General features: G+C 37.0%; 1 protein-coding gene and 1 long non-coding RNA gene across 5 annotated transcripts in view; one reads left to right on the top strand and one right to left on the bottom strand.

The window, feature by feature from the left end:
- Window positions 1-25240, top strand: part of LOC127944799 (homeobox protein Hox-C5a) — a 56934-nt gene that overhangs the window by 19019 nt on the left and 12675 nt on the right. Inside the window, exons 3-4 of one of the 2 annotated variants that reach the window (XR_008150433.1) lie at window positions 7243-7521; window positions 8657-10263. The exons of the other annotated variant lie outside the window; for it this stretch is intronic. The gene's annotated coding sequence lies outside the window, so the exon portion shown is untranslated. Of the gene's footprint in view, window positions 1-7242; window positions 7522-8656; window positions 10264-25240 lie in introns of those variants that run through there. 2 annotated transcript variants of the gene reach the window in all.
- Window positions 11508-25240, bottom strand: part of LOC127944806 (uncharacterized) — a 68673-nt gene continuing 54940 nt past the window's right edge. For all 3 annotated transcript variants that reach the window (XR_008150434.1, XR_008150435.1, XR_008150436.1), the window contains one exon: window positions 11508-22659. This is a non-coding gene — a long non-coding RNA (uncharacterized LOC127944806). The remainder of the gene's footprint in view (window positions 22660-25240) is intronic.

The raw sequence follows: 25240 nt of genomic DNA, 5'->3' as shown, positions 1-25240 counted from the left end.
TATCACAAAAACACATTAAACAACACTCCTAATCCAGTCACAGGCAAAGCATGGTGGGAACTAGAAATATATTAGCGAGCCCATAAAGTTTGTGTGCTAGCTGAGAAAATGCCTCAACTTCTGATTAAGTGTAAAACATGTTAAATACATCGTAAAACGATCTTATGAATCATCTTAGAATTATGGGCTATTTCCCCAAAACACTGTAGTAGCATGCAAATCGTCGTAGATCGACCAGTGTTCTGGAGAAATTGGAGCACTTCCATCGTGAAAAGTCATTAGTCGCCTGCAGGACAAACGCAGAATTACAACTAAACTTAAAAATTGCATGATTGCACTTTAGGAGTCCTATATGTGTCTTCATTATCAGTAACCTATACATTTATGCCTATTTATGCGACATGCAAAGACTAATTAAATAAATTAACGTTAACACAAAAGACGGTGTTACCAAGTAAACATACATATATATTCAGTTTGCAGTATTCCTGCACGATGTTTGTGCTGTGGAGATGGATTAGAATATACTGAAGCTACTGGTGAAAGTTAGTTTGTTCATCTGTGGATCTGGCTACCGCGCAAGTTCAACATAACGAAGAACAACCTGCTCGCCGGTTTAAAAATAGTCATTGCTTGAAAAATTTATTTTTGCTTGAAATTTGTTTTTTTATTCAGAATTTTGATGATTTTAAATAATGTGATACCGAGAGACCATACGACAAATATACATAGGCTATATTGTGTTTGTGGATTATTGAAGGCAAGATAGATAAGTGTATGATGAAAGAGATGAGCGATCTTGTGATCTGTTCAAGTTGAGAGTCACTTTCTGAATAGAACATCCATTATCTCTAAAAGTTCATGATTTTACCGAGTTACAGATTGAAGCTACAATGCGTAACCTGTTTTATCGAATTAACCTGTAGACTCTTACCCAGTCTCTGTCTATAAAGTCTCATTACAATGAAGAATTGGACGTATACTTGAATTGGGGCAGTTTGTTAAGAATGCAAAACTGAGAATGGTCGCCATATGGATGCATCTCCTTTTCTCTATATCTCTCTTGTTCTATCTCAGTTTTCCATACTTACATCTCAAGTTAACGTTTATAAATGCCACTAATGAGATAGATAAATTAATGTAAGAGCAAAAGGACACACGTCAGAGACTTTCCTCATTTATAGTCCTAAATCTCAGACATCATTACAGGTCCCATGGCACGTATCCAAAGCAAACGCTTTTTTAAAGCTCACCAGTTTGTACAGGTTAACAGACAAACAAACAATAAATAAAGTGTACTAAACTCAGTGCGTTGTTTTCACTGGTCACACTGGTTCATGTATACCCTTGTAGCCTAAAAGAAAGACTCTCTTTCTGCAACTAAGAAGTTCCCAGTGTCACGGTATAGATGTACAATTGTGTATTGAGGCTTTTGTCCAGTCCTCCGGGGTGTCTGCAATGTGTCTAAACATATGCGGTCATGAGGAGGTCACTAGACACGCTGCTGCGCCGCAATGATTAATGCCATCTTTTCTGAAGAGAAATAGCATTCGTAGATTAACGTTTTTTTGTACAAACGTCCAATATATGCAAATATGCATGTTCTAATGGCATAGAAGATTTCTAGTATGTCTTTTAAATCCTTGCAAAATCGGACAACTGTGGCTTGAGAGGAACAAAGAAGTGCAATGACTTTTACAAAATAATTAGCTAATGTTTAGATAAATCGCAATGAAAACGTTAGAAATAAAACTATCTTTTCAAAATCGGACAACTTCCAACTCATGAGATCGGGTTATCTTATAGGGAACAAAAAGAAAAGTCCAATAACTTTTAGACAATCATTCGTATATAAAAAATTGAAACTTTAGAAACAAAATATGAAACTACGCATTTCAACATAAATGCAAATAAGTGTCCTAGAAATACTAAGCAGCAGGTCGTATCATTTTGTTTTTTAGTTTTTATCTCTCTTGAATGTACAGAATACATAGGTATACTTAATGTGGCACAGGTGCCAGGAAGTTATGAAGTCAACCTGACAACTTTATAGAAACTGTACCACGTGTGAAGTGTATTCACATTTCAGGTTTCCTAATATAATAAATGTTAAATAGTGGACTTGATTCATGATTTCATGACAATGTTGCACCTTAAAGTAAAACAATGTAAACAATATACAGCCGACACTAGGTCGAAATCATTTCATCTCTCTAAATTTCAGTCGTTTTATTTAGGTTCCGATTGTTTATAGCACCGAAGATATAAATCTAGTCTTTGCTCTTCAGAGACAAGCCCATTTGTATGAATCGTAATATCAACAACATCCTCAGTTCATTAAAATCCTTTCCTGGATTTACTCTCTTATCTGTCCTATATGCATAAAAATCCATTAGGCTATTACTACTGTTTATTAAAGAAATTAATCCGTTGCAATGAAAAGATGATTTTATGAAATGCAAAATGTCTGCTTATAGATTTGGATATGGACATAGGCTATCCTTCATACCAAAGAAAGAAAAAAAGAAAGAGAGAGCGAACCATTGACACAATGTCTATATTTGTTAAAAGTTTTTAAATCTTTTTTTTTTCTCCAAAATGTTAGGTTATGTCTTCAAGTGTTGCAGTGGTAGAGAAAGCAACAGACAGCTGTATGTACCGACCCTTTGTGCATTCCATTAATTTGTTTATTTCCAACATTTTCCTCATTGCATTTTTTATTCTCTTAAGAGAGCCTGTTTTTGCATGAAATGGTTAAAGCGATGTTATTATCGATGTTTTATTCAGCTGTTTGTGTCAGCAACCACACGAGCGCAGAAGGTAGGGAGGAATTATAAAAGGGTTGACACCCAGAGCGACCGGCGCGCTTTTGTGAGAGAAAGAAAAATGATTTATTGCCAGCAACGTGGTTCAAACAGAGTTCACTGAGAATTGTAGTGTACCGGCGGAGGCGCTGAGTTATGGTCTTGCTGAGCCACTACATCAAAGATTCCTTTTCAGATTTAGTGAATGGACCCAGCGGCATGAGACAAGGGAACAAACTTACTTTAATTAGAAAATTCCCAAGATCACAGGCGACTTTCAAACAATAAGGGAAGAGTTTGAGGTGCAAGGGGGACATAAAACCTGGAAATTAATAATAAATTCCCCTATAGCTTCCACCACCACTTTCAAATATGAATAGAAATAAAATAAAAAATATGCATCGAAATTGTTTAAGTAGCACTAATTCATATGTGGTTATGGAATGAGTACACTTGCGTTCCTTGCACACTCGGGCGCTGTAATCTTTCATGTTAATAGCGCTGCAGCTCGGCAGAAGCCGGACTTGTAATATGCATAGTGAATGCTTCTATTTGACAAGAGTTGTGACAGCAATTCACTGAACTCAAAATAACAAATCGTTTTTAGAAAAAGATTGATTTTAGCCTTACAAGCGGAGTATAGCCCCATGGCTCCTTGATATTCTTCTTAAATAAACAGTATGGTTATGATTTGACTAGTTAAACCCAGAGGTGGGTAGAGTACCCAAAAACTTTACTCAAGTAAAAGTAAAAGTAATTCTAGAAATATTTACTCAAGTAAAAGTAAAAGTACTAGTCTTGAATAGTTACTTGAGTAAGAGTAAAAGAGTATCGGATAAAAAATCTACTCAAGTAGTTAGTTACTAGTTACTTTGGGTCATATATACGGAGCCTTTTTTTATATAGATATATAGACAAAAAATTTATGTAATGTATGTGTGTGTGTATAAATGTATATATTTCATCAGCCTTTAATCCAATTTATGTAATTTATTATAAAACCCTGTCTGTTTATTTAAGTAACAAATATAGGTATCATGCCATAACATATTTTTAATACGACTGACTTTATTTTAAATGTGAATTTAACATTGAAAGTTAATGTGATATAAATATTGCTACTAATCTTTCATTGTTCAGAAAGAGAGCAAATAACATTTACATTATTAAACATAATTTTCACTGACAGTCTAGATTTCAGTCACTCTCAGAAACTACCATTAAAATCACTGAAACTGTTAACACTGTGAAATCAATATCTTAATTATAGATTCGTACACACATCTGCACTTTGTTGTTTCTGACGAGAGAATTCGGCAGAAAGAGGTATTCAGTAAGTGAGCGAGTGAAGGAAGCACCGGCATTTCAGCGATGACTCATCGGAACACCTCTGATTGGCCATTGCATTCAAAAGCTCAACAGAACCGTGTGTGATTGGTTAATGCGCAGCGCTGTAAAAACGCGTCTGTCTCTGGCTCAGCGCCAGCAAGCGATCACAGATCTGAATTTAGCAGCTGATGATATGACTTGCTGAACGTACTCGCACTGGTGTGATTGTATTAAAATTAATAAAATCTTAATCGGCTATTCTTTGTCTTTTGGAAGCTGCATTCAACCTGTTATAAGCCACACACGTACAACTAACTAATGTCACAGTGGTATCGTGTACTGTAATCGAATGTAGCCCAAGTTATTACCTGTTAAACAGTAGACAGCACACGCGTTCATCTAATAAGGATCTCCATCGCAAGCAAATAATAGCCTTTGCAGATTAGCTTTCAATTCAGTGCAGTTCCATAGCCCCGTTTTCAACGCTGCTAATATTCTTAAACGTTACAACTCTGAGTGAACCGCTTCAGAGCTCAGCGCGTGCAGCATGGAACTGAACGACTCAATCAAACTGATTCATGAACCAATTCACTCGTTTGCCAATTGGTTTGATCAAGCCTTTGAACAGAGTTGACTCAAAAGAATGAATCATTCGCGAATGGGCATCGCTCATTGTCCAGAGAAAAGTAGACGGCGCGTTTGGAATAAACTGAAGCATTTATTGCATTAAGATAAAGTAACGAGAGGGGCGTCGCCCACAGTAACGAAGTAAAAGTACAGATTTTTCCCAAAAAATGTACTCAAGTAAGAGTATAAAGTACCCATCTTTAAATATACTCCGAAAAGTATTCGTTACCCCGAAAAATTACTCAAGTAAATGTAACGAAGTAAATGTAACTCGTTACTACCCACCTCTGGTTAAACCATTCGAAATTAAATGCAAGGTTTTTAAACTGCTGTCATGTTACACGTCATTGTTTTAATGCAGTCCAAAGCACAATCTTAATATGTGCGAGGACTGAGATGACCATTTTTCAAAAACATACCTGGCCATATTGGCAGGCCCTTTATTGTCTCAGAAACTTAATGAGAGCTGTGTAGGCTATTATTATTAACATTCACTGAAGAAGAAGAAAAAAATCCTTGCAAGAAAAAGAAAGTGAATGGTTGAGGCCATCATCTTTGTCTTCGAAAATTCGTTAGACATGTTATTGATAGTACTGTGTGTCTGAGTAAATACTCAAACAAGACACTGTGGAGAGTAAATGAAAAGGGACTAGTCCTTGGTTTTTAGTCCTTGTGCACAATTAATCACTAGTGCGAGACAACTGCCGTCCACAGCGGAAGGGGTGATGTCTTTTATGTTCATTTCAGACTGGGGAAACTAACTTTTGTCTATAGGTGTCTGGGACAAACAGTGATCCTCACAAGTTGAGCGCTAAATAATGTTCTGTAGTCATGAACATCTTGCCTCTACCAGCTGAGCTTTATGACGTCAGAGGACAAATGCTAATTTCTAATGCGAGTAGAAAGGTTTTGAGATCAATTTGTTATTAATTAAAATTACTAATAAACAGAACTACTTGCTTTCTGCGGAAGAACATTGTAGCCGGAACTACTTCTCTCTGTTTATGTCTATGAAGAATCACAAAGGTAGGCTACTGGGTTACTCCGCCGCGGTACCCCCGAACCAATCTAAAATAGTCAGAATATAAACACTTATTCTAGGTGTACCCTAGTGATTCAGGACAGGCTACAAACACGGGTTGGAAAATGAATTCATGGTGTACTCGCTTATTATATAGCTACATTTTGTAAATTTTGAGCATAAAAAAAGTTAGGACCGCAGCTCTGATTGGTTGTTTCTTACTGGGAGCGATGTATTTCTGCAAATGGCAATAAGACCACTGGGAGGTTTTCACAGATTATCTGTCTCATATTTAACTGTCATGACATAATCACAGGTTTAACAAATATGTAAAAATACATTTTTACAAAAGTTACCTACTGCAGCTTTAACTGGAAAAATAAACGAATTTCACTAAGAAAAAAAATCTTTTCACTAAGATTATTTTTTTGACATGCATTGACAGTAGCTATACAGCACTGACAGTGAAAATCCCTTTGTTTGACCACACCCATTGTTTCTCTTCAGGTCTTTTTCGCCAGGTAAAAATGAGCAGAAATCTCAAAACGCGCCGGAAATGGTTTAGAAACGTCAGTAGAATTGGACATCGACGTGTGTGGCTATTTCTTTCAACGCGCAGAAACTTTGTTATCCTTTTTACAAAACATGAGGATAAAGACAATGTATGTTACTTAAATTGTTTATTAATAAAAAGGCATTGTTAAAACATCTATACATGGTTGTTAGCGAAAGATTAATAAGATTTTCTTTAAATATGTATTTTAAAAAGTTAATGCACGTATGGAGCTGTTGCCACACATGTAAAGCGTAACAGGAAGAATTATTTAACCATAATGCAAAAAAATCTATTTTTTTTTAAATACCTACCACAAGAGGTCTACCAGTCAGAGTTTCAAACACTGTATTATAAAACGTTATCACGGAAATGAAGTCCGTATTCTGTAATCCATTGTAGCAAAACTAAGGAGATGCGATCCCAGACATGCATGTCGTTTTTCTGTCCAAATGGGTCTCTTTCTCCCTCCCACCTCACGCTCTCAACTCTGTCAGCAAGGTAACAGGGTAATGTATGCGTCCTGCTCGTGGCTGTTCGTCTGTCCACAGGATAATCGTTCGAAATCGCAAAATAGTCGAAGAATGCGGAGGAAAACGGAATCCTCGTTTGGTTGCTTTCTAGCACTTTACAACTCAAACAGCGAGTGCGCTAGGCTATTGGAGGAGGCCATCACGTGACTACATTGTTTACCTCTGTTGGGAAACAATTAAAGACGGCAGTGAGTGTACTTTGATGTCTTTCCTACACCTTGTGTGATCGATTATCCAACCGGAGTGGTCAGGGCGGGTAGAGATGCACAATAATTCGTTTCACAAATTTCTTATTATGCTTACTTGAACAAGACGTGTTGCAATAAATCTCATGTTTGTTCTATTGAGCAACATTTGTCCCCTTGTGCTCTGCAGGAGAGCAGTTCTGCATGGAGACAACATGCTGAAGAAAATTCATCAAAACATTATGAAGGCCATATGTGGAACTTTCAAAAAATCTCTCAACCTCCTATTCATTCTCTGCTGGTGTCAACCAGTCCACGAATGAAACGACGAACTCATTGGACCAGGCGAATGCAAAGGAAAGAGATGAAGGGTGCAAGCAGTCAACTTCCTGCTTTCCACCAAAGTAGCCTTGGATGAGAGAAACACATACACCTATAAACTTCAGCTCCATTAACATCATGGAATTAGGTGAGAGAACTCGTTCATGGAGTAAATGAGATATTTTGTGTTGTATTGCTAAGAAATACCCACTTAATCTTTAGTAGTAATGAATAACAGCTGTGTCAGATTTGGTTTCATGTTAATGTGATTTGTCACTTAGACACTGATGTCAATGACAGACGTCATTGAGAACTACAGTTATTAATCAATTATTAGTGTTTTCCTTCCTTCTTACATAGAAAATGAACCCCTAATTACTGGCAACATTTCACTCTTGACTAATAAAGACTGTTCATTTCCACAAAATGCATGCAAGAATTCTAAAACAAAAGTTTCACTGTGTTCGGTTAAGGTAATTAGTTCAAATATTTTTATCAGTCCAGTATACCAATGTGAATGTGGACACATGGCTATAATAAACACAAAATGGGGCAAATATGACTATGCTCATTGACGAAAACACAATTACAACATATATATTTTAAGTTTAGGGATTTTGTTATGCTATCTAACAGTACTTCTACTGTGTGAAAATATGTCCTTTTCAAGTTAAAAATGCATAAACTGCATACAAGGAAAAAAGAAGAGAACTTCTAAGAAAAGTAATATTTTCTAGATACAGCCAGTTGTTCTGTGAACTTGATTAAGTTTAAACTTTTACTAAGGAATGGAATAATAATAATAATAATAAAAAAAAAATCTACAGTGAAATTTTTATATCGTCTGAGGCTATGCTTTTCTGGGTCACACATAAGACTGTGTCACTTGTTTTAGCCTAAGTCAAATTCATACATTCACACTATAGAAGGAACAAAATAAGAACTTTTGTTGATAAGGAGGGCAACGGGCGAAAAAAAAATACACACAAAAATCATTAGTAAACAAACCACAGAAGAAATCATATGAAATGGATAATTAACTTAGTGATTAGTCTACCAACAGTGGTCTGCCCACAGACAGTGTGCTGGATTCTCAATACACTGATTTATCACTTTGGGTTTAAACTTGCAGCTACATACTGTAGGCATAGGCATCAGAGATATTCACTCTGACATTATGCTGTACAACATGGTTAATACTCTAAACCTGAGCATCAGTCTATGTTTGACAGATCTTAGACCTGGTGTATTTTGACACTTCTATATATCTGAATGTTTTCCAGTTGATTCCAGGTACAGCAGTGGTGAAGTACAGGATAGCAGCTGTTCCAACAGTGAACGGGCATATGCAGCATTCACCTCGTCCCAGAATCCAGCTGTCAGCACTAAAATATCACTAAAGCATGATTCACATCAATGACTGAATTCTCTTCGATAACTGAAATACAAATTCTTCACAAAATATGTGCATGTTCTGTCACTGACCAGTTTTTCCACCCATTATAACTCTCTGACATGACTTATATTTAAGGAAATTGAAGATTTATTTCCCTTAGATAACGATTTATATGAAAATGAAATTTCAATAGCTATATTTGCTCTAAACTGCTCATGTTATCAGCTAGTACATGGTAAATCAAAGCTAGTTTCCACTGTGCATTAACTGCTGTAGGAATATATTTGCAAAGCACCAAGATTTATTGCGCTTGGATGCAGGCTCACTTGTACAATCTCTTCGGCACAGAAAATAAAATTTAAAAAGGGCTTTCAAGACTTTGAATCGTCATTAACATCCCCTCATGTTTTGTAACAACATATTTTTATTGCTCTCAGAATTATATGTTATTTTTCACACAGAATGTGATGAAACTTTTAACTTGGAATGTTTTTGATTATAATGGCCAGAAATCTTAAAATATTCAAACCATGTTGAATTCCAAAGATTTGTTCTCTTACTGACTATGCTCTACTCTGAGTATGACTTTACACAAAGTTCTGTTTTCCTGTTGATACTGAAAGTATACTGAATTTATGATGTTTTGACTGACAAATGAATAAAGCAACAAAACAGAATTAATTTACTGTCACAATATTAAGTCAATGTCAGAATTCTTGCTTTGATAATGTTTTGATTTGATTTGACCTATTCATGTAGACTCAAGTGTGAACAAGAAAGAGCTGCAATGTGAAATATGTATATATTTCTAGATCTTGCTACTTCTATAGTAATTTGGTCATATCAGGTGAAAAAACATGCATTTTGTTGCTTAAAATCTAATTAAATCTCCCTGGGGTGCATTTCCCAAAACCATAGTTGCTAACCTGTTAGCAACTTAGTTGGTTGGCAATGGGAAATTGCATTGCAACCAACAAAGTGGGGAAGTCATGGCCTAATGGTTAGAGGGTTGGACTCCCAATCGAAGGGTTGTGAGTTCTAGTCTCGGGCCGGACGGAATTGTGGGTGGGGGAGTGCATGTACAGTTCTCTCTCAACCTTCAATACCATGACTTAGGTGCCCTTGAGCAAGGCATCGAACCCCAACTGCTCCCTGGGTGCCGCAGCATAAATGGCTGCCCACTGCTCCAGGTGTGTGCTCACAGTGTGTGTGTGTGTTCATTGCTCTGTGTGTGTGCATTTCGGATGGGTTAAATGCAGAGCACAAATTCTGAGTATGGGTCACCATACTTGGCTGAATGTCACTTCACTTCACTCACTTTCACTTCACTTCAAAGTTGCTAACTTAGTTAGCAATTATGGTTTTGGCAAACGCACCCCTGGATAGTTAATAAAGGTGACTGTATTGCATGTAAATGACAATGTTGTCATTCTTGTTTTTTCAGATCTTCTTTGTTAGTTTGGTTAAAAATAATAATAAAACGGCTGAGAACAACTGAGAGTGAATCTTAATTTAGCTTTAAGGTGCATCTGTGGATTTTATTTTGATACTTTTTGAATTAGGCAATACTGTACTTTGTATTCTTAAAACATAACCTTACATATATGCCTTCCTCGGCCTCCCAAACTCCCAACATTAATCATTTAGACAAGATGCTCAGAGAGAGAGAGAGAGAGAGAGAGAGAGCAGCTTCACAACCGCTCAACCCACTGGGCCTAATGACAGGCAGTGAACTTCTCTTCCAGCCTGCCAACATGCTTTTCTCCAGTACTGGAGCTGAAACACAGATTTGAAGAAAACTGATTTGTTTTTTTATTGTTTTGTTTTTTGTTTTTTTCAAGTCTATTATTACATTTGAAAACAACTGGACTACAGCAACGTTAGCGGTGAAGACGCCAAGGCTTGTGGGCACCGGCCCTGGCAGGGTGGGCAATAACTCATTTTGATTAATTATGTTTAATTAGGACGTCGCCGTGTGTCATTTTATAAGCTAAGCACGGAACAGCAAAATCTACCTTTTCAAAAATATTAACTTCAGCTGAAATTTAACAAATTGAGCAATTTCAGTTTGGCCAATCTCAGTCATTCTGCATAAATCAATCTAGACCCAATACAATTAGTAGCCTAAATTTGGAGCCTTGAGTGGTTCTCAACCATGTTCCTAGAGGGTTTGAAACCACTGGTTTAACTAATTTCAGAACTATCAGCAACACTGCACAATTAATCATAGGTTTAACTATATTCTCAACCTTGTTTCCGTTTATAGATTAGATTTATAGAATGCAGCATCTGTAATCAAGAGGATGGAAATAGCCTTTCATTCCATTCATTCTGATTACAGGAACAAATGATTCTGTAATGAATCGTTGAGGCTAAATCACAGAGCTAAATAAATAATCTGATACTGTAATCGCAGATAAGTGTGTGAACATATACTAGTGGCCGTGAGAGAATGGAAGACCGTCTGTGCTGCACTGCTGAACTTACCATTCATCACCATGTGGCAGTGTTCCATATGCAAAATAGGAGTTGGCCTCCCGGTGGCCCCTTTAGTGCAACTAAACGGAATGCTGAGTGCTTTGCTGTATTTAAACTGGATATAGCATACCAGCTTAGTTAAACAGAATATAACACTTCTAAACAAACAGAGAATATCAATTTAAATGCTCTCAGTAAGTGATTTGTATGCTTAGTACATGTATTTAGTATTTATACAAATAAAAACCTAAAAAAATATATTTTTTAATACATTTACATTTAATCATTTAGCAGACTCTTTTTTCCAAAGTGACTTACAAATGAGAACAATAGAAGCAATCAGACCAACAAGAGAACAACAACAGTATACAAGTGCCATGACAAGTCTCAGTTAGTCTAGTACAGAACACATTGCCAGGTTTTTTATTTTTAATGAAATGGAAAGACAAGAAAAGAAGGAAAAGTGCTAGTATTAGTTGGTTAAGTGCTGGCAAAAAAGATGAGTCTTTAGATGTTTTTTTAAAATGAGTGAATTGAAGATTGAATTGAGATTGGGAGGTCATTCCACCAGCTGGGCACAATCCAGGAAAAGGTCCGTGAGAGTGATTTTGAACTTCTTTGGGATGGCACCACAAGGCGTCGTTCACTTACAGAGCGCAAACTTCTGGAGGGCACATAGGATTTAACCAGCGAGTTTAGGTATGTTGGTGCCGTGCCAGTGGTCGTCTTGTAGGCAAGCATCAGTACCTTGAATCTGATGCGAGTGGCTACTGGTAGCCAGTGTAACCTGATGAGGAGAGGAGTAACGTAAGCTTTTTTGGCTCATTGAAGACAACCCTCACTGCTGCATTCTGGATCAATTGCAGAGGCTTGACAGTCTGCAATTGAATACATATTTTATAAAAATGTGAAAATGTTTATATTTAATATATATCATTTAAAATATAAATATATAATAAAATTACAAGTGTGTGTGTGTGCATATATAACAAAATGTAAAATGTAATATAATAAAAATATAGATTTTTTTAATAATATATCATACAGAAATATACACATTTCTATATACACACATGAACGCTCCTAAAAAATCAAATCAAATAAAAAAATAATAATTATTCTCTATATGACAAATAGTTTTTTCCTCTTTTGATGTGACATTCAGCCAAGTATGGTGACCCATACTCAGAATTCATGCTCTGCATTTAACCAATCCAAAGTGCACACACACACAGCAGTGAACACACACAAACCATGAACACACACCCGGAGCAATGGGCAGCCATTTATGCTGCAGCACCCGGGGAGCAGTTGGGGGTTCGGTGCCTTGCTCAAGGGCACCTAAGTTGTGGTATTGCCAGCCCAAGACTCAAAACCACAACCCTAGGGTTAGGAGTCAGAATCTCTAACCTCTAGGCCACTACTTCCCAAGACTTTTTGGACTCTGCTTTTGGATAAAAGCATCTGCTAAATATATATATACTTATATGCTCCTGGATATTACCTTTCTGCATATGTTGTAAATAAAGGATACACAGCATCCATACTGTACATATAAATAAATAGATTATGACATAATAACACACACACACTCACACACACACGCACACACACACACACATATATATATATCTCAATGTCTAAGTTGGATACGGCCTTGCATGAACCATCTTATCCAAGATTAATTCATATGAATTATGAACAATGACTGAATTATTGTAACAAGATAAATTCAGTAATTGAAGTTCAAAGGGGCATAAGAGGTTCACGCACTTGTTATTAGATTGACCACTGAGCAACATTTTATAATAGATGTCTTGCAGTGCTTGTGTGATGCAGCCCCAGATGGGAAATCAGCCTGTAAACTAAGAAGGATCCAGATCTAATTCAAACAAAGCACTGTATGAGCTTTAGTTCACGGTAAAGAGAACAGGACAACGAGTCCACTACATTCCTAAATCCATCATTGAGCTCAGTATGTAATTAATTTGCAGAAAATCGGCTGCAGAGAAACTCCTCTTTGTGTGTTCAGGAGGAAAAGATTTACTGGACTAACTTGAAGAGAGAAGAAGAGAGAGAGATAGATGGAGGCTGTGTTGGATTCTTTACATTCTTATGTGCATGGCCTGACCAGCTATGATTTACGAGCACATTAAGGAGCATTACACGACCCCTGGCAAAGATCACAGAGGATGAGAGAGCTTGCTCTGGCCACTCACACAATAAAAAGACCTATTTTTAGGCATTTAAAACCACACAGAGTGCACAGCGCAAACTCTCCGCACTACATGACTGAATTGATCCAAAGGTCAATTGGGATGTTTTGTAAAATGAAATAAAATTTAGAAATAAAATGTATAATCTGTGATTTGTTCATTCTCTCTAACTAAGTTCAAAGAAAAGATTTCCAAAGTTTGCACTGTCCAACTTAAATGCATTTTGTAAATATAAACAAATTTTGATTTTAATGACTGCAACACACTCCAAGAAAAGTTTGGACGGAGGCAAAATAAAAGTGAAAATGTTATTGAACATCCAAATTAAACTTTTGAAACAGTTCACAATAAGCAGGTGAACTGGTAATAGGTGAGAGTATCTTTTGGAGCATCTTAGTCTTTGCAAGCAAAGCTGGATCATGGCTCATCATATTGTGCCAAATTTCATGAGAGAAGTGTAAAACAAATAAAAAATTACCTTCCTCAATGCAAAATTACAAAGAATTTCGGTCTTTCCCCAACTATCATACATAATGTTGTGAAAAGATTCAGGAAATGCAGAGAAACCTTAAAAAAAGCTCATCTTCAGTTTGTGTTCCTTTTATTATAAGTGCTGTACAGCTATTATGTTGGTCTTTAAAATTGAATTAAGGAGTCATGGTTTATTCAGCGAACGCGCTGTAAATCAGTTCAGTTCGGGAACGGCAGAGTGAAAGTAGTGGTCCTGCAATCTCACTTGTAAAGCAGCAAAATAAGCTGAAGTCTCTTTCTGCAGCACCTTCACTTTGTGAACTGTAGGAGAGAAAATTGTTATCTTGATTGGCCGTGGATGAGGATTAATTATCCCAAACTTCTCGCAGAAGTTTAGTTTGTGATGATTCTTTAATGTGCACCATTGGAAAATGTGTGTTTCATTTGAGTGTTCATTATACTATTATCATGTCATTTATTCACTGTTTAACTTGATGTTCTGCTTCTGCATTATATTTATGTAATATGAGTGCGTAGTTACCTGATTAAGAGAGATATTAGTGGTGAACATGATCGCCCATTATGTGACTGTAATGACTCAGCATTTCTATTGTGTAGCTAGTGTTCATAACACATTTATGCAGTTTTCTATTACTGATTAAGTTTATTTTGTCTATTATAGAACCACTTTCGAGAGTCAAACAGATCAACAAGATAATTATTCAGTAATACACATATACTTGTATACTCTGGTATTTGTCATCTCTGAGAATTCATTGTGCATCAGAGGACCTGAGACTGCAGCCTAAGACCAGTTTCATATCGCTATCCTGACAACAAACATCTTAAAGGAACTGTAGAGACCAACACAGACTGTTGCACCTGTTTTTGACTATCTAATTGTGAAACCAGGTGACAAATGTATCCTTAAAGCTTGCATCTGTTGAAATAATTCCTTTATTTGTTTAATGTTTTGCTTACACTCTTTATATGGATGTTTTCTTTGCATTTTTGTGATTTCTTTGACTATGAATGTGCACACAGTATATATGATTATTGCTATTCAACAACTTAAAGGGTAAATTAGTACAACTGACTGCTCTACATTTCTCTCATGGTCATTGGACATCCACTGTGGTAATCGACCCACTGAGACTGATGGCACCATAATATTAATTGGTGCAAGACAGTTCCTTTCAAACATTTAATGGTCCTTCGAGTCTGATGCTATAACCGTCTCAGCAATGATGTCCAGATCCAGAGAGAAAATGGTAGAGGGTGACATGGTCCGGCCACATAGAAATGCTCAACAACCACTGTATCTTCAGGAATATGAGGTTAGTTATCCTCAGAGACATCTTACATTCGCAGATGAGCAGGTTGATGCTGTAACAAATGCTGATGTTCTCACTTGTATTCGTGAAGCAGAGCAAGCAATTGCAGCAAGATGTGCATTTTATTTCAGCGATAATTGCTAGTTCACCTGTGTTAGCTCCACTACAGGTTTTGTCACCTCTGCAGTGTTCTTTTGGTGTGGAAGAAGTATCTTCCACACTAATGGCTTCTGGGATGTTGACCACACCTCAGGATTATGAAAATCATGTCCAGTCTGAACATGATCTTTCGGTGTCCCCTAAGGATGAGTCCCTGCACACATGTTGTGATAGTCATCAAGATCTCACTGAGGATCTTACTAATCTCCTAAAGAGTGAAGGCAGACTGAGTGATAGCCAATTCAATTCAGGTTACATTCAAATAAACCCCCTAATAGTGGGAATATTTCTCCACAGCATATTCCTGGCCATGCTGCTTATGTTCCGTGGTTTGCAGCAGCGTCTGTCTGATTCTCTTTATGGTCAGTCTGATGATGCCATGTTGTTGCGGTTAAATCCGCCGTTTCACACCCCTCAAGATTTAAGATGTTTACCTGCAGATGCGCATACTTGTCATTCACATCCAGAGTATGGGCCTGTTAGAAATCTTCATGATCCACGCTTTGGGGATCGAATGCGTTCTTCACAGAAAACTGGCTTACTTGATCATTCTAGTCCTTATCTTCAACAGAACTAGAGGACTGGCTGCTATAATGGGAACGAACAGATGTATCTGTCTGATCACTCATATTTATTTTTGGATCAAGATCCTAACCATCCCTGGCACCCATTGCCAGTGTAATATTGTGGGTCTACACCCATAATCCCGGATTTCATTCATGATGATCCACAAGGGTTTTCCCAGACTTAAGCTAGCTTTCAATATTCTGCCTTATGACATTTCTGAATCTTTTAAGTTTCAAATACTCATGGATAATTTGAAATTGTAGGATGCCTTACAGTCACAGTCATTCTCCCTTTAGTGACACTATGCGAGCACTTACTGACATGTATGGGCAACCACATCATTTGGCATTGCAGCGGATAGCCAGGTTGATGGATGGATCCAATATCAAAAGTGGTGATGTCAAAGATTTCAAGGCATCAACTCTTTGTGTTCATGCCTTAGTTGGAATGTTGAATCAGTTGGGTAGACCAGGTTGTACTGAGCTGCAGTGTGGTTCTCATATATCTCGTCTCTTAGCCAAGTTGCCTTTCAAGCAAAGAGCCAACCTAAAATAAATGTATTAACTCTCTTCAGACTCCGATTCTTACTCTGCTTGATTTGGATGACTGGTTTGAATATGAGGTTCATTTGCAGGTGGACGGAACTCAGTACTGTACCTACCCAGATCGTGATACGCTTAATCCTAAAGATAAAAAGACTGGATTTATGGATTGAAAGGTGACTACTGTCCTGCATGGGGGAGAGCAGAAGGGAGTGTCAGCAGAGAATTCAAAGACAGGGTCACTGTCCTCAGATAAGGTTCAGGAGAAGCCCAAAGGGTATTGTCCTTTCTACGATTCCATCCAGCATAACATAAATTAATGCTCGAACTTTAAGCTCTTGACCAAGGAGCAATTAAAAATTGGATCGAAATGGGCCACAGATGCTGGAGATATGGACAAAGTCATCAGACCTCAAAGTGTACGTTGAAAGCTAAGTACAAGAGATGTTATAGGAGACATCTTGAAGCTCTTCTTGATGTTAATGCCAACTCTGAATCTAGCAGTAAAGGTAACATCAAAGAGACAGAAGGGAGTGCACATCTAGCAAGTTCCACTTCCCAGACTTTGTGCTACTTAATTTAAGCCGGGTTGTGATTCGGAATGATGACAAGTCACTAGAGACCTATGCGGTACTGGATGATGGATCTGAGAGAACGATTCTGCTGCATGAGGCAGCCCAACGTTTAGGCCTTCAAGGTACAGTTGAAGACCTAGTCCTTTGCACTGTGAGGCAGGAGTTACACACCATCCATGGATGTTCAATGTCCTTCTCTATAGCTCTTCAGATCATGGCAGATCATGGCAGACCTGGCAGTTCATTCCACATCATGAAGCCTTTCTGACAAAAGAGCTGGGTCTCGTCCAACATACTTATCCCATCACTAATTTGCAGCAAGTAAATCGCAACCTTAGAGATCTGCCCCTACATGATATAAATCAATGCACAACCATTAGTGTTTATTGGTTCAGACTATTCCCATTTGATCACACCTGTGGAGCCTATGATGTTGGGACCTAAAGGAGCACCAGCAGCTGTGCATACGAGACTTGGGTGGACATTGCAAAGTCCATCAAGGTTCCTATGTCCTCGTCTCCAGCCGCAGGAATGTTTCTTTGTTTCTTGTGGGACACCAGATTCTGAACCCTTTAACCAGGTTGAAAAGCTGTGGAAACTGGACATCCTGCCTTATTGGTCTGATAAGGTCGTCACATGCTTGGGTCAAGATGCAGAAGCCCTCCACATTCTGGAAGACAAGACTATAAGGGTCAATGTGGATGGAGTCAATCGATACGCTCTGGAAAGAGTCACTTTCCCCTTTGATGTGCTGAAGGTAGCTGTCCTTGCTCTACCCCTACTGTGATACATTTGCCCTTCAGTCGCATGTAGGGAACTACTTTGAGCCCACAGAAGATGTGCATTAATCTGTTGGAAACAATTTCTGACAACTGTCTAAAAAGTGTCCTGAGTGAAGAAGAGGCCAAGAAACTAGTAAACAGATTACAGCACCATCTAATGGAGAGTGGATGAGTTGCAATAAATGGCCCAGTAATGTTCCTATGGTCATTTGCCACTTTTCTTCTGAGCTGAAATCAATGAGCAACGAGATTTGGCTTACTCAAGAAACAGTTAATCTCCAGGAATGTACCTTTGGACTGATATGGCACTGCAAATCTGACACTTTGGCATAAAAGCCATATCAGAAAGATGAAGGTGAAACAACCATGCACAAGATCTACTGCACACTTGCAAAGCAATATAATCCCCCTGAGTATCTGATTCCTTTCACTGCCAGGGCTAAGGTTATTGTGCAACTGCTTTGGGACAAGAAACGACGCTGGGATAACCCTTGCCTCCCTGTTAAACTCCTTGCTGCTTGGCAACAGTGGGAGAATGAGTTCACTCACTTGTCACAGATCTCTCAGTTGAGATGCTAGAGCTCCAGCTCCCAGCATGCAATCAAGAGTTTCAGATTTCATGTATTTTGTGATGCTTCTGATAGAGCCTATGGGTCTGTGGAATTGAGTACGGAGGTGACTCCATCTCACACTTAGAGCTCTGTGCTGCACTGACAGGATGCTGAATTTGGATATCCATTTTTTATATTGGACTGATTCTACCACTGTCCTCGCTTGGCTGTGGCTGTGGCAGTCAGAGTAATTGAAATACAAGAGTGGTCTGACCCAAAATCCTGACTTATCCTGCCGATAATATTACACAAGGCTTGACACTGACTTGTTGGCTAAAGAAACTCACTGGAGGCAGGGTCCAGCCTTCTTGAAACAACCCAGGTGCAGTTGGCCCAAAGCAGCCGATTGTCAAACCCCTGATAAATTTCAGGAGTTTAAGAAACCGGTATTATGCTCATCCATTGGCGAAACTCATTATTAAGCATTATGACACCCAGTTACTTCATTCAGGACCTAGAAGGGTGTATGCTGAGAGGCAGTGAAGAAACATCAGTGTTACTGTCCTGCATGTCAAAAGTAAAGGGACCGACCAGAAACTCCAAGGATATCAGACATTCCACCTTCCAGTCTTAGGTTATTCAAACCACACTTATACTCCCCTGGGGTTGATTGTTTTGGTCCCTTTACAATAAAAGTGGGTCATTGCACAGAGAAAAGGTGGGGTATTCTTTATAAATGCCTCACCACTCGAGTCATCCACTTTGACTTTCTGGACCATATGGACAATGATTAATTTTTGTTGTCCCTCAGACACTTTATTTCACATAGGGAAAAGCCCTACGAGCTTCTGTCTGATCAGGGAACCAATTTCAGAGGGGAGAGTAGTGAATTGGAGGAAGCTTTCAGTCAGATGCAAAGCACCCTCAGCGATCGACTAGCTAAAGAACAGATCAGGTTCTACTTTAATCCTTCCAGTGCACCTCACTTTGAAGGGTCCTAGGAAAGAGAAGTGAGGTCTGTAAAAATAGCCCTACGAATCATGCTAGGCACTCAGTTTGTCACTGAAGAGGTTTTGAGTACGGTCTTAGTAGAGGTTGAAGATATCTTAAATTCAAGACCTTAGGGTTATGTCTAGTGATATTTAGATCTAGATACTGTAACACTGAATTCACTGCTCATGGGGCGACCTGACTCCTCCTTACCTCAAGACCTGAGTCTGAGCATCTCAGTTGGAAGTGATCTCAGTGATCACTTAAGGAAGCATTTTGTGCATGACTTCCTGCCAACGTCACAGGCACGTCAAAAAATGGAACAGAGATAGAGAGAACATTACAGTCGGAACTGTGGTTCTCATAGTTGATGAGCAGTTGCCCAGAGCACTCTGGTGCGTGGGTACTGTATCCTCCTCAATATCATCCTCAGGGGGGCAGACGGTGAGTGGACATCCATTATCCTCCAGCACCCACTCCATGAAAGCAGCAAAATCCTCCTTGGGACCGTTCGCTGGCAGGCCTAAAAAGTCCCTGGTATGGTCCTCCAGCGAATGGTCCTGTTGCTCCAGGCAACAATGGAGAACGGGCTTTAAATACTGGGAATGTAATTAAGAAGGACAGAAACAGGCATGGAGCTAATTAATAAAAAACCATGGAAACTAACTAGGCAGGGTAATGGGGACACAGAAAACTAAACTAAAACAGATCATACATGTGACATAAACATTTTAATAAAAAAATTATATTAAAGCTGATGTGACACAGTGTTAAACATGCCTCTATCCCAGCTTTTTTAGAGTGTGTTGCAGCCATTAAAATCTGTTCATATTTACAAAATAAAATGAAGTTGTCCAGTGAGAAAATTGGGAATTATTTCTTTGTAATTTCATCAATTAAATAAAGGTTAAAGAGAATGAACAAATAACATTCTTGATTTTACGGCATTTCACGAAAAATCCTAACTTTTCTGGAATTAGGTTTGTAAGAAAGTCGTATATTAATTTTAATATTCTTTAAAAAAATTATTTGACAGTTATTAAATTAATAGTGTTATTAAAGATTATATGAAGGGTGGCAAAGGTAATCTAAATGTAAAAATTTGCATGCACAAAAACAAGAATGCACTTAAATATCCAATATCAGAGGATACATATCCATTACTAATTCTAATAAATTCACAATTGCGGTCCATAACCAATGACATAGCACTAATATATCATTCATCCAACTTGAATATTAATAGTGCAAAAAGTTCACAATACATATAAGATAAAAACATGTTTCTATATTAATGTATATTGCTGAATCAGCCAAAATACGTATATCTGGGTTTCACTGATAAATATAAAAAAATACAGAGGGTAGCATGTCATTTTATGAATGCTAGAGTGCACAAAACATGCACACTTGAACAAAAGCACACCATGCCACACTTTCTCCACAGCAACCTATCAGCATCAATATCCTCATGAGGAAATCATCATTACACTATGCAACCTCATTACTTACATCAAGTAATTATACTCATACACTTTGCAATTTTACTAGTCTAACTGGATATTGCTTTCTTTTTATTTGCTCTAATTCCATTTATTTTCATCTAAAGGTCAGTTCTGCCAAATTCCCAATTTTTATCCAATAGGGTCACGCATTGATCCAAAGTACTAACCTAGACTGAGTGCACTAACAGACTCTCATCAGTTGCTCACCATCTTCACATCCCGTTTCAGCGCAGAGAATGAGATTACGTCCTACGCTACAAATAAGTTCATCTTGGGAATTTTTGAAAAATTGGCAGAACGGCCAGTTAAGGCCTCGCACCACACTGCCCACAGGACACCATACATACATCACTTTTTAGATTTAGTTAGTAATCCCACAATCTAGTTAAGGATCTGGAAATTGGATCGAATCAATTAATTCTACAGTCAATTTGCATAAGAGATGGTCCACCGGCCATTAAAATTCACAATTTGTCTTCAAACATCTCATGGCCGACTACAATTTTAGAAATTAGAAGATACAACATTATTTATTATGATGAAATATAGATCCTCAGGCCAATTAAAAAGGAAAGGATCAACCTCTGCGACCACACTTTACCTTACAGCTTCTCATTAAGGATTAAATACGCTGGATCTTAAGCAAACAAAGGTAACAACCTCATAGTAGATTCACAGTTGTCTTTCTGAAGCATGAATCAATAGTCATTTAAAGTGCTTTATTAAGTGGCTCAAACACAAGCTGTGCTCAGACCTCTTCTAATCATAAACAAGGTGCTGACTCTGTATGTGTGACCTTTGGCAAATCCAGTCCATTCTTTCCCATTAACCTTCCCAGCTTTGCCATTTCTCTCTCACTCTCTGTCTCTCCCGGGGAGTTTTCCTCTCAGTCAGAGCTGCTTCTAGTGCTTGTTGCTCAGAGGGATTGTTAAGTATCAATTCCTAGTGTCACCTTTGTGGGTTTTATGTATTTGTTGGCCTGCTGGTATGGAAAACAGCACAGACATCACTCAGGTAGATGGATTATAATTCACCTATAAACCCTCATCAATCTCCACAATTTGACTTCCTGCATCACCTACAACTGTTACTGTCATATTAAAGCACTGCATTTTAAAGATCAATGGCTTTTTTCAATACGCTCTAGCTAAAGGTGATTGGTGACATAAAAAGGGTAAAAAAGGCTGATAACTGTCACACAGATGAAAAAACTTGATGAGGGTTCCTACAAAACAATTACCGAAACATACGCTTTGACATTTATTAATCAAATTGCATGTTTCCAACCTAATCATCACATGATGATTTCCTTAAAAATGGATACCAAAAGCATAACATCATTACAGAAAAGGATTTCAAGCAAGCTTTCATTGACTGTGCAGTTGAGCAGAAGCAGCATATGCCTGTGCTTTCCAGGACTGTTTAACCCTGCTAATGTCCCCCAGTAAGGAGCTCCGGAGGCACTGGAGACTGTGCAGCAGTCGACTCTTGTACAACAGATGGCTTATTGTCACTTTGTTTGGGCTGTTGCCTGCTGGGCTCAAGGAGGAAGTGAAGACCAGAAGCATTCATATTCTTACAGCCATATACTACACTAAGTGAAGTAAACAGATAAGATGAGGTGGAGCGGTTTTGGCACATGCCTGCTGGGATCTCTGTGTGATTGTAAGAATCAGCAATGCATGTCATTAACGCACACCTGGTCACATGTACTCTGTTTCTGTGAAGAAAAAAAAAACACTTATTACAAGTGGCAATTATCCATATTGTTGCACACTTGAAGAATAATAAACAAGCTGTTTGTTAGAGAATGCTAAAACTGAAAGAATGTTCCTCTTCTCTATATATATAGCATAATACAATGACAGATATCCATTGTCAATGCATTGCTCTAAAACACCTGAAGAGAAAGAGTGAAAGATATGAGTTTGGTTTCTTACAATGATACTGATACTTTGATTTCAATATTCCTAAAATACTTATGTGGATCGACAAGAAAAATGAAAAGCTTATTCCTTAAAATCAAACAAACAAAAAATGGAACATGGAAATTTTTTTATGACGACAATTTATTAATGTTATTTTTAATAACTCCATATACACCACTGTTAAAACTTTTATGGTCAATAACTTTATTTTTAAATAAATATTTTTATTCATCAAGGATGCATTAAATTTGTCAAGTGACAGATTATTATTTTTTTTTTAAATATGGTTGTTTTGAATTTATTCATTAAAGAGAAAAAAAAACTGTTTCCACAAAAACTATTCAAAAAGTTTTCAAATTTGATAATAACAAGAAAATATTTCTTGAGCAGCAAATCAGTATATTAGAATTATTTCTGAAAGATCATGTGACACTGAAGTCTGAAGTAATGATGCTGAAAATTCAGCTTTACCATAACTGTAATAAATTACATTTTAATATATATTCAAATAGAAACAGTTATTTTAAAAAGTAATAATATTTTTTATAATATTAATGTTTTTAATCATTTAAAAAATAAACGCTTCCTAGGTGAGTATAAGAGACTTATTTCAAAATCAGTAGTGTACATTTTATTCTATTTTTTATTATGTAAAACAGTTATATCTAAACATGCTCTAAGCAAATATATGCAAATATAACCATTCACTTTAAAGGCAATGCTAATGGTGGGCAGCAACATTTTCTGTTGACTCTTAGTCCAATCTGGCAATGATGCAATGATGCTTGATCCGTGTGTCTCATCAACGATTGCTTACTGACGTGTGGATTGTATGGACTGAACCTAAACCGTTTGGGAATTTGAGATTAATTAACAAACAGAGGCATTTACACTTAACTGCACTGTATGTGTCTCAAACCAACTCCACCTCTCACATCTGTCTCAAATGCATCTTGGAGGTCACGGTGTTTTTTGATTAGATAGCTATTAGTAAAAACACATGAAGAGACCAAGTCTAAAAACTCCCTAAAAGTGCTTGCATTGTTATCCAAGTTGTCTTGCTGCTGCTTGACTGAAATGCACCATTGCAAGTTTGAACAATCACATTGTCAGCAATGTGCTCAATCACTTACTGTTGATGTTATCAACGGCTTCATCTTCCCTGATGGTCTCCCTCTTTCAATACTTTTCTTCTGTATTGCGCTTTCTGACTTCTTACTTCTCAATATTTCTCTTTGTCTGTCTATCTTTACTTTATTTTTTATTTTATTTTATTTTTTTCTAAATGTACTGTTTGTAGCTACCTACACTAAAATTTTGAATAATTAATAATTAGTGTTTTTGAAATAAGTCTCTTATGCACACCAAGGATTTATTTAAATAAAAAATAAAGTAAAAACAATAATTTAATTACATATGTTCAAATTTGATTGAATATATTAAAATAAAAATTTCTCATTTAATCTATTTAAAATGTAATTTATTCCTGGGATGTTGAAGCTGAATTTTCAGCATCATTACTTCAGTCTTCAGTGTCACATTATCCTTCAGAGATCATTCTAATATGCCGATTTGCTTTTCTTAATAATATCAATGAAAACAGTGTGCAGCTTAATATTTTGTGGAAACCATGATAAACTTTAAAATGTAAAAGTTTGGGATATTAAACTGATCTGCAATAAATTTATCAAAAGTGACAGTTTGTCAAAAGAAATTTGTTACAAAAGATTCATATTTTAAATAAATGCTGTTTGTTTAAACTTTCTATCAATTGAAAAATCCTGAAAAATACCTGTATCTCAGTTGCCACAAAAATATTAGGCCGCAAAGACTGTTGCCAACAAAGATAATAATAACCATTATTAATAATTTAACACCAATAATCATTTATAAGAATTGAGCATCTATTCAGAATATCACAATCATTTCAGATGTGACTCATAAGACTGGAGTAATGGCTGCTGAAAATTCAGCTTTGCCATCACATAATTTATATATATATATATATATATATATATATATATATATATATATATATATATATATATATATATATATATATATATTCTCTAGCTATCTGTTTGTTTATAAACATTTAAATTTCAAAAATGTATTTTTTTTAAAACAAGGTAAATCCAACATTCAGGTTTGTCCTGACAAATTTTATTTTTCTAGTTAAAAATTACTTTGTAATTACTGTAAAAAGTACATTCAACTTCAAACTGTAGCTCTCCATACTGTTGGCTGCCTCAGTTAAAAGACATTAATAATTCAATTCTGAATGATTTTTTTTTTTTTTTAGGTCAGACCTCTATTCATTCTGCCTCTTCATTCATTCTGGACTCTTGCCATTCTGACGTGTTCCCCAATGAT

Source organism: Carassius gibelio, chromosome A23 (genome assembly GCF_023724105.1).
Source record: "Carassius gibelio isolate Cgi1373 ecotype wild population from Czech Republic chromosome A23, carGib1.2-hapl.c, whole genome shotgun sequence".
NCBI lineage: Eukaryota > Metazoa > Chordata > Actinopteri > Cypriniformes > Cyprinidae > Carassius > Carassius gibelio.
This window is presented reverse-complemented; position numbering and strand designations above follow the sequence as displayed.